The sequence below is a fragment of the Carya illinoinensis genome, chromosome 11 (assembly GCF_018687715.1).
Source record: "Carya illinoinensis cultivar Pawnee chromosome 11, C.illinoinensisPawnee_v1, whole genome shotgun sequence".
Taxonomy (NCBI): Eukaryota; Viridiplantae; Streptophyta; class Magnoliopsida; order Fagales; family Juglandaceae; genus Carya; species Carya illinoinensis.
This window is the reverse complement of record NC_056762.1, coordinates 2,308,469-2,315,018: the sequence shown is the minus strand read 5'-3', so window position 1 is coordinate 2,315,018 and position 6,550 is coordinate 2,308,469. Positions and strand designations below refer to the sequence as shown.

Below are 6,550 nucleotides of genomic sequence, written 5' to 3'. Positions count from 1 at the left end.
TTTTCTCTATATTCTGTGTCATGCATACGTGCCTGTTCTGCGACCGCCACAAACTGGAAGTCTAGCGCGTTTCCTTCATCACTTGAAAACTACACAGTGATGAGTGATATCTCTTCATCTGATCTGTAACTTGGGTTTTTAGCTGAAGACTCAGGAGATGACTGATCATCAATATGCCCCGCCGGCCTTTAAATTAGCGGGAGTTAGCAGACGTTAAAGGTTGTTGCTGAGAGACTGAAACGAGCACGAGACAGTGGCTTTGTGAGAATGTCCGAAATTTGGTATTTGCTGGATAAAAATTTGACGGATGCTTTTGTTGAGCGGCTTGAGCAACCCAGTCCCAAACCAAATGAAGGTCGATTTTGATATGTTTGGTGCGGGCGTGCAAGGAGGACTGGCATGTGCTTACGATCTTGCCTCACCAATGTATAGGGGCAGAGGTAACTGGAAAGCAGAGCTCGCCAAGGAGAGATGTAAGACACTGAAGTTCAGCTGCCGTATTTGCTACTGTGGGCATGAAACAAGGTTGTTTCTTAGTTAAACACCGAAGGCACCTGTTAAGCGGCGGCCATCAGAGCTGTCATCAATAGTGCATTAACCTGCAGCTTCTCTTCCTCCTCTAAGCGACTAAATATGCCCGAAGATGTTTCTCGACGGCATTTTGTTTTTCATTTCTTCCACCATAGGCTTCCATTATTTTTGTCAATCCCTTTTCTTGTTTCTGGTATGCCTCTGTTTTGCAACAGAGCATTCCTGGTATGATCCTATTGGGTCGTGGATGGAGATAGTACTCCCTTATCCAAGTTTACTAGGTACCCAGAATATTCATGGCTATTCTCTCTCCATCTCTAATAATTTAGACAGCCGATACGTCAGTTATCTTCCCGTATCATCTTTGTTTCGGTCCGGTACCTCCGTCCGGTTCAACATTCTCGTTTGGTCCCTTTTTATTTCGGGCCAAATTACTCAAACACCAGTGTCAGTGTGTGTGATTCTCTCTACACGCTCTTTTTCTTCACAGATAGTGTTGGATTTGGGAGAATCTTGGGGTTCTGTTATTCTCTCTTTAGCTACGTACAGAAGTTTCTGTGCTACATATTATTTTCTGAACGAAAGTGGGAAACTTTAGAATTTTGTGTACTTTTGGATTGTTGATTATGAGATTATGGTTTGGGATTGAGATCAAAGAACAGGACATATAAAACTACGTATTATTGGGTTAGCATCACGGAGTACATTTCTTATTTTAGTGAATAAAAATTGCCTTCAGTTTCAGCTCTCTATGATAGAAGGGGCACTCTACGATATAATTTCTTTTTGGGAATGCTAATTGAATTGGTCTTCCTCTTCATAAAAGTTCATGACATGGTTTTGACATGGTTTGATACTAGGAACATTTTTCATTTAACCCCATTCGCTCCCAAAATGAGTAAACCTACATTTAGTGTTTTTTTTTTTTTTTTTTAAATTTTAATATAATCAAGTGGTATTAATGGGCGTCGAGTTTGGCCAAAAAGGATTCTAAATTTGCTTCAAATGCTCTGTGTTATCTGCAGGATAGAGCTGATGGGTGGGGCCTGTTGTTCAAGGCATGTTACAGCTGTTTCACCAAGCCAGGACTTTGAGCCAAGGCAGCATGTTGCCTCTCCACCTCCAATACTTGTTGCTAGTGGGGCCTCCGAGCCAAGAAGGAGGTTATATGTGGAGCATCCAAACATAGCTGTCCGTCATAACAGCCTGGACGAGGTAATGCAGTATTTTCGGTTTCTAAGTGAATGAACTGGTGTTATTGGAGAATGACAAGATGTAGCCAGTCTCTGTTGAAGTCTACTGATGATACGTAATCAATTGAAACCAAGGAAATTAAATCGCTTAAAATTTGAATCAAGATCAAACCAGGAGATGACGGTAATGCTACTACGTAGTTATCTTTATTCTTTCGGGTTTCAAATATAGGATACTGATGTATGGGAAACTCATCCTTGTAACTATTGTAAAATCCAAACACCTAAGCATCATTTAGGTCTTTAATGTCTTAGCTTGCTTTTGGAAACGGCTTCAACCTTCAATGCTGGCCTCTGCCTGAAAAACACTGTGGCTTGCATTTTGAAGTGGTTGGAGATTTGACCTTGTTGGCCTTTCCACTTTTTAGTTAAAAGATGTTCAATGTTGTCTACACCGTAATAATATTTGAGACGCTTAATATTATTATAGTCCAGACATCATTACCATGGCATACTTCGATGAGTTTGGAGTGCGCTAAGTGTGAAATGCTCAATACTTTACTACCATGGCATATATTAATGAGTTGGGAGAGTTTTAAGTGGGAAATGCTTAATCTTACTGAACTGATGTTATTTCCTATCTATCACAACATGACATTATATGGTCTATACCAAAATGTACCTGGCATTCTTATACGACTCGTATGCCTCTGTGCTCAGTGATTAGTTGGTACCTTTCTGTTGATGACAAGACATGAGATAGTGCCTTTGTGAGGCATTTGACTCTGTATTCTGTTGTTAGATGAGTGCTAAAGATCTGTGTGATGAGTGATCTTCTGGAGGAGCTGTGGTGGTATTTGACATGTTCTGGTCATGATCAACCTTGGGCGGGAACATGGGATAATATATTGTATAAATTCACTTTTCCTGTTTGTTATGTTATAAACACGCACACACATGCATCTGTTTCTCTGTATGTATGAAAAACCTTGTTATATTGACTCTGTATTCTGTTGTTAGATGAGTGCTAAAAATCTGATCTGTGTTATGAGTGATCTTCTGGAGGAGCTGTGGTGGTATTTGACATGTTCTGGTCATGATCAACCATGGGCGGGAACATGGGATAATATATTGTATAAATTCACTTTTCCTGTTTGTTATGTTATAAACACGCACACACATGCATCTGTTTCTCTGTATGTATGAAAAACCTTGCTAAGCACCCCAGTTCACTGAGAGGAAGAAAAAGGCATTTGCTTTATTCTTATTGTGTCTCAACTCATTTTCAAGTCTTGGTGTATGCTCTAATTGGAAATGCAACTGGCGCGTTACAATTGTCTATATGTAGCTGATCTTGGTATCTCTTATCTTTGAAGAAAACATGAATTTTCATATAACTGTTCTCGGTGATGCCTATTACTGGGTGTGATGTACTGTTGATCTTAATTACTGTAAACTTATGACATTAATTCTGAGAAATTCTACTGACCTTAGGTTCTTGAAGCATTGGCACATGCTGGCCTGGAGTCTCCCAATCTTATTGTTGGTATTGACTTCACCAAGAGCAATGAATGGACAGGTATGGTCTCATATTGGTGCATACATACTTTCTTTCAAAGTTGAGTGAAATACGCTTGCTTTTGTATTAGGCACTGAGTCATTCAACCGGAGAAGTTTGCATCATATTGGAGCTGAACAAAATCCCTATGAACAGGCGATGTCTATTATTGGAAAAGCAGTGGCTTCCTTTAATGGGAACAACTTGATTCGCTGTTTTGGATTTGGGGATGGTATTTCTTCTATATTGGTGTTACATTCTTTCTTTCTTTCTTTCTTTCTTCTTCTTTTTTTGTCTGAAATTCGTCCTGTAGATAGCTAAGGATATATGCAATTCCATTGACAGCAACAACACTTTCCCAATAAGTTTTCAGTTTCTATCCAGATGAGAGGTTATGTAATGGATATGAAGAAGTATTGGGACGATATAGAGAATTGGTACCTTATGTACAGCTTGCAGGTTTGAATCTCTCTTATTATTTTCTCTGTTCTTTTCTCTGTTCTTCTTCCTTTGCTTATGGAACATTGTATCCCTTTCCTGGACAGGGCCAACATCATTTGCCCCCGTCATTGAAATGGCCATCAATGTCGTTGAGACAAGTGGTGGCCAGTATCATGTGTTACTGATAATAGCTGATGGAAAGGTACTTTGTCTCTGATCTTTACTTCACCTATTTACAAGAATCCCGATCCATCTGCGCACAATTTACAAACCAAAATGATTCTGTAATTATCTGTGCCTCCTAGGTTTTGGATTTAAATAGTGAAAGGGTTATATTTCAAGAAATTAAGAAGTTTTCTTTTAATTCTGATATGTTTCCGTACTTACTGACATCTAGCCCAAAGAACTTCAGAAAAAAACATCTACAAATTGTCAATATGAGTGTATCCATTAGAAAAAACCTCTGTATTAAACAGCATAATTATGGCATGAATTCCCTACTTAAAGAGATTGTCAAGTTTGCGTTGTATTGTGAATAACTTAAGCTGTATAAAATTGAGAGAGTATGGTAAGACTAGAAACTGCATAGGTCCTTGGTCACCAAGAATTGTAGATATCTTTGTTTAGGGCTAATCATACAGATTCTCCACCCATTTACTTATCAAAGAAATAGAAATAAAAGGATTCTCCACTCATACATATATGCTGCAGACGCCCTATGGCTCTAGTGGTAGTTACCATTGAATTCCCTCATTGATGAAAGGATTAGCAGTTGAAGCAGAATCCTTGAGTCGAATAACATATCAATGGATCAATAACTTTTGTCTTGGAGGAAGTTAGAGCTAACAGATACTAAGAATAAAAACAAGTTCAAGTTTAACACAGAAAGGTCCATATTATTATTGTATTACTTACAGCTACAAAATCTCCAGTTTCTGATTAAAAAGTTTTGCAGTCAGACACACTACACACGGGGAAAACTTTTGATGCAATAGTAAAAGCGAGGTAAGGCCTTGATCACCTGTTTATGATCACACACTCTGCTTCAAGCCACTTATTTAATGTGCTTTACAACTTGCAGTGAGTATCCTTTGTCAATTATTCTAGTTGGGGTTGGAGATGGGCCATGGGATAGCATGAGAGAATTTATTGGTAGGATCCCTGTTCGTGTCTTTGATAATTTCCAGGCAAGTAATCCCGACACTTCTGGATATTATTTTGCTCTATTTAAAGTTCGTATCATTTTCTTCATATTTTTGGTCAATGTTTGATTGACAAGTAGTGCATTGTTTTGGTTTTTGTAGTTTGTGAATTTTACAGAGATAATGTCATGGAATATGAACCAAACCGAAAAAGAAGCAGAATTTTCTCTTGCTGGCTTGGTTAAACTACCATCTCAGTATAGAAAAATCATAGAGCTTAATTTAGTGGGGTAAAAATACATGTCTTCTCTATTTTAGAGTCTTCATAATTTTTTTATTGCAACTATTAACAGAAATCATTTTCAATTTGACGATATGCTTATTTTCAACTGTTCAACCTGTTTTAGTAGAGGGATGGCTCATCAAAGGGTTCCCCTTCCCCCACCTATGCAAACTACAGCTTCTTTCAGCACCCAAGAATCTTCTTTTAGGAGCAACTTGATTCTGAGTGCACCCTCTTCCAGTGTAGATCATACGGTTGGTGCCTTGGCCCTCCCATGTTATACTTTTGTTAATTCTGTAATGCACACCCTACTTCTGGAATTGGCCATCTGCCTCTGATAACCATGTCACGATGCAAGTGATCCTGGGGTCTTGATCTCAAGTCACAATGTCACCAAGAGTACTATTTTAAATCCTTGATCTCAAGTCAGTCTTATGATTTTAAACTTCTCGTTTTTTGTTACCTGACAGGTTTGTACCATTTGCGATGACAAATCAAAGGACACGTCATTTGGTTGTGGACATTCGGTAATGCAGTTGGGCATTCTGCTTGGATCTTTTTTGGAGCTTAATTAGTTAATATTCCATAGGTGACCTATATCCTTTTAATTTGCAGACATGCTGGAACTGTCGAGTAAACTGCGGCCACTTATGCCCCTTTTGCGGGGGTCGATAACCAGATCCAGGCGCTGTTAACCATCTGTTGTTCAGGAGAACTTTCTGGTCACCTTAAAACTTCAACTCTATTATGAGCATTAGCATTGGCTTCATCAAAAGTCAATGCATCTTCAAATTTTGATGAATTTATTTAAAATGAACCTACATTAGATTCATCAAATAGGTATTTGGGAAACTTTGAGCTACAGTAATTATTACTTTTCTTTCAAATTTGAAGGTCTACTATTCCACATTCAAACTAATATTTTATTTTAATTTTAATAGGCAATAGTTTTATTTTATTTTATTCTAAATTAATTGGGAATCAATTATTTAAGTACTAAATTAAAATATTAATGTCCATATGGTTAGTATAATTACAAAATATGAAGAAAAAAAATTAAAAATATTATTATTAAAAAAATAATATTATAATATTATTTTGATGAATCTAATGGCTAATCTAATGTGGAATTATAGATATGAAGGTTTTGGATTTATGAAAAATGTGTACTTTTCATCAAATTTTAAAGATAAATTTGATGAGTCCAATGCTAATGCTCTTAAATTTGCCAATACTTTTGGTTAACAGTGGATGCTAGATTTAGCTCTGAACACTGCATCAGATATTTTTCCTAGCGGAGCTGCTACAAATTGTGCCTGTATGTCATTGACGTGGCAATGCGTGTTTATTTTATTTTTAAAAAATTATATAACGGAATATATATTGTTTTGGTAGTTTCAAC

At 37.3% G+C, this 6,550-nt stretch overlaps 1 pseudogene; it reads left to right on the top strand.

The window, feature by feature from the left end:
- Positions 1-349: 349 nt before the first annotated feature.
- Positions 350-6,079, top strand: LOC122281328 (annotated as a pseudogene).
- Positions 6,080-6,550: the final 471 nt, after the last annotated feature.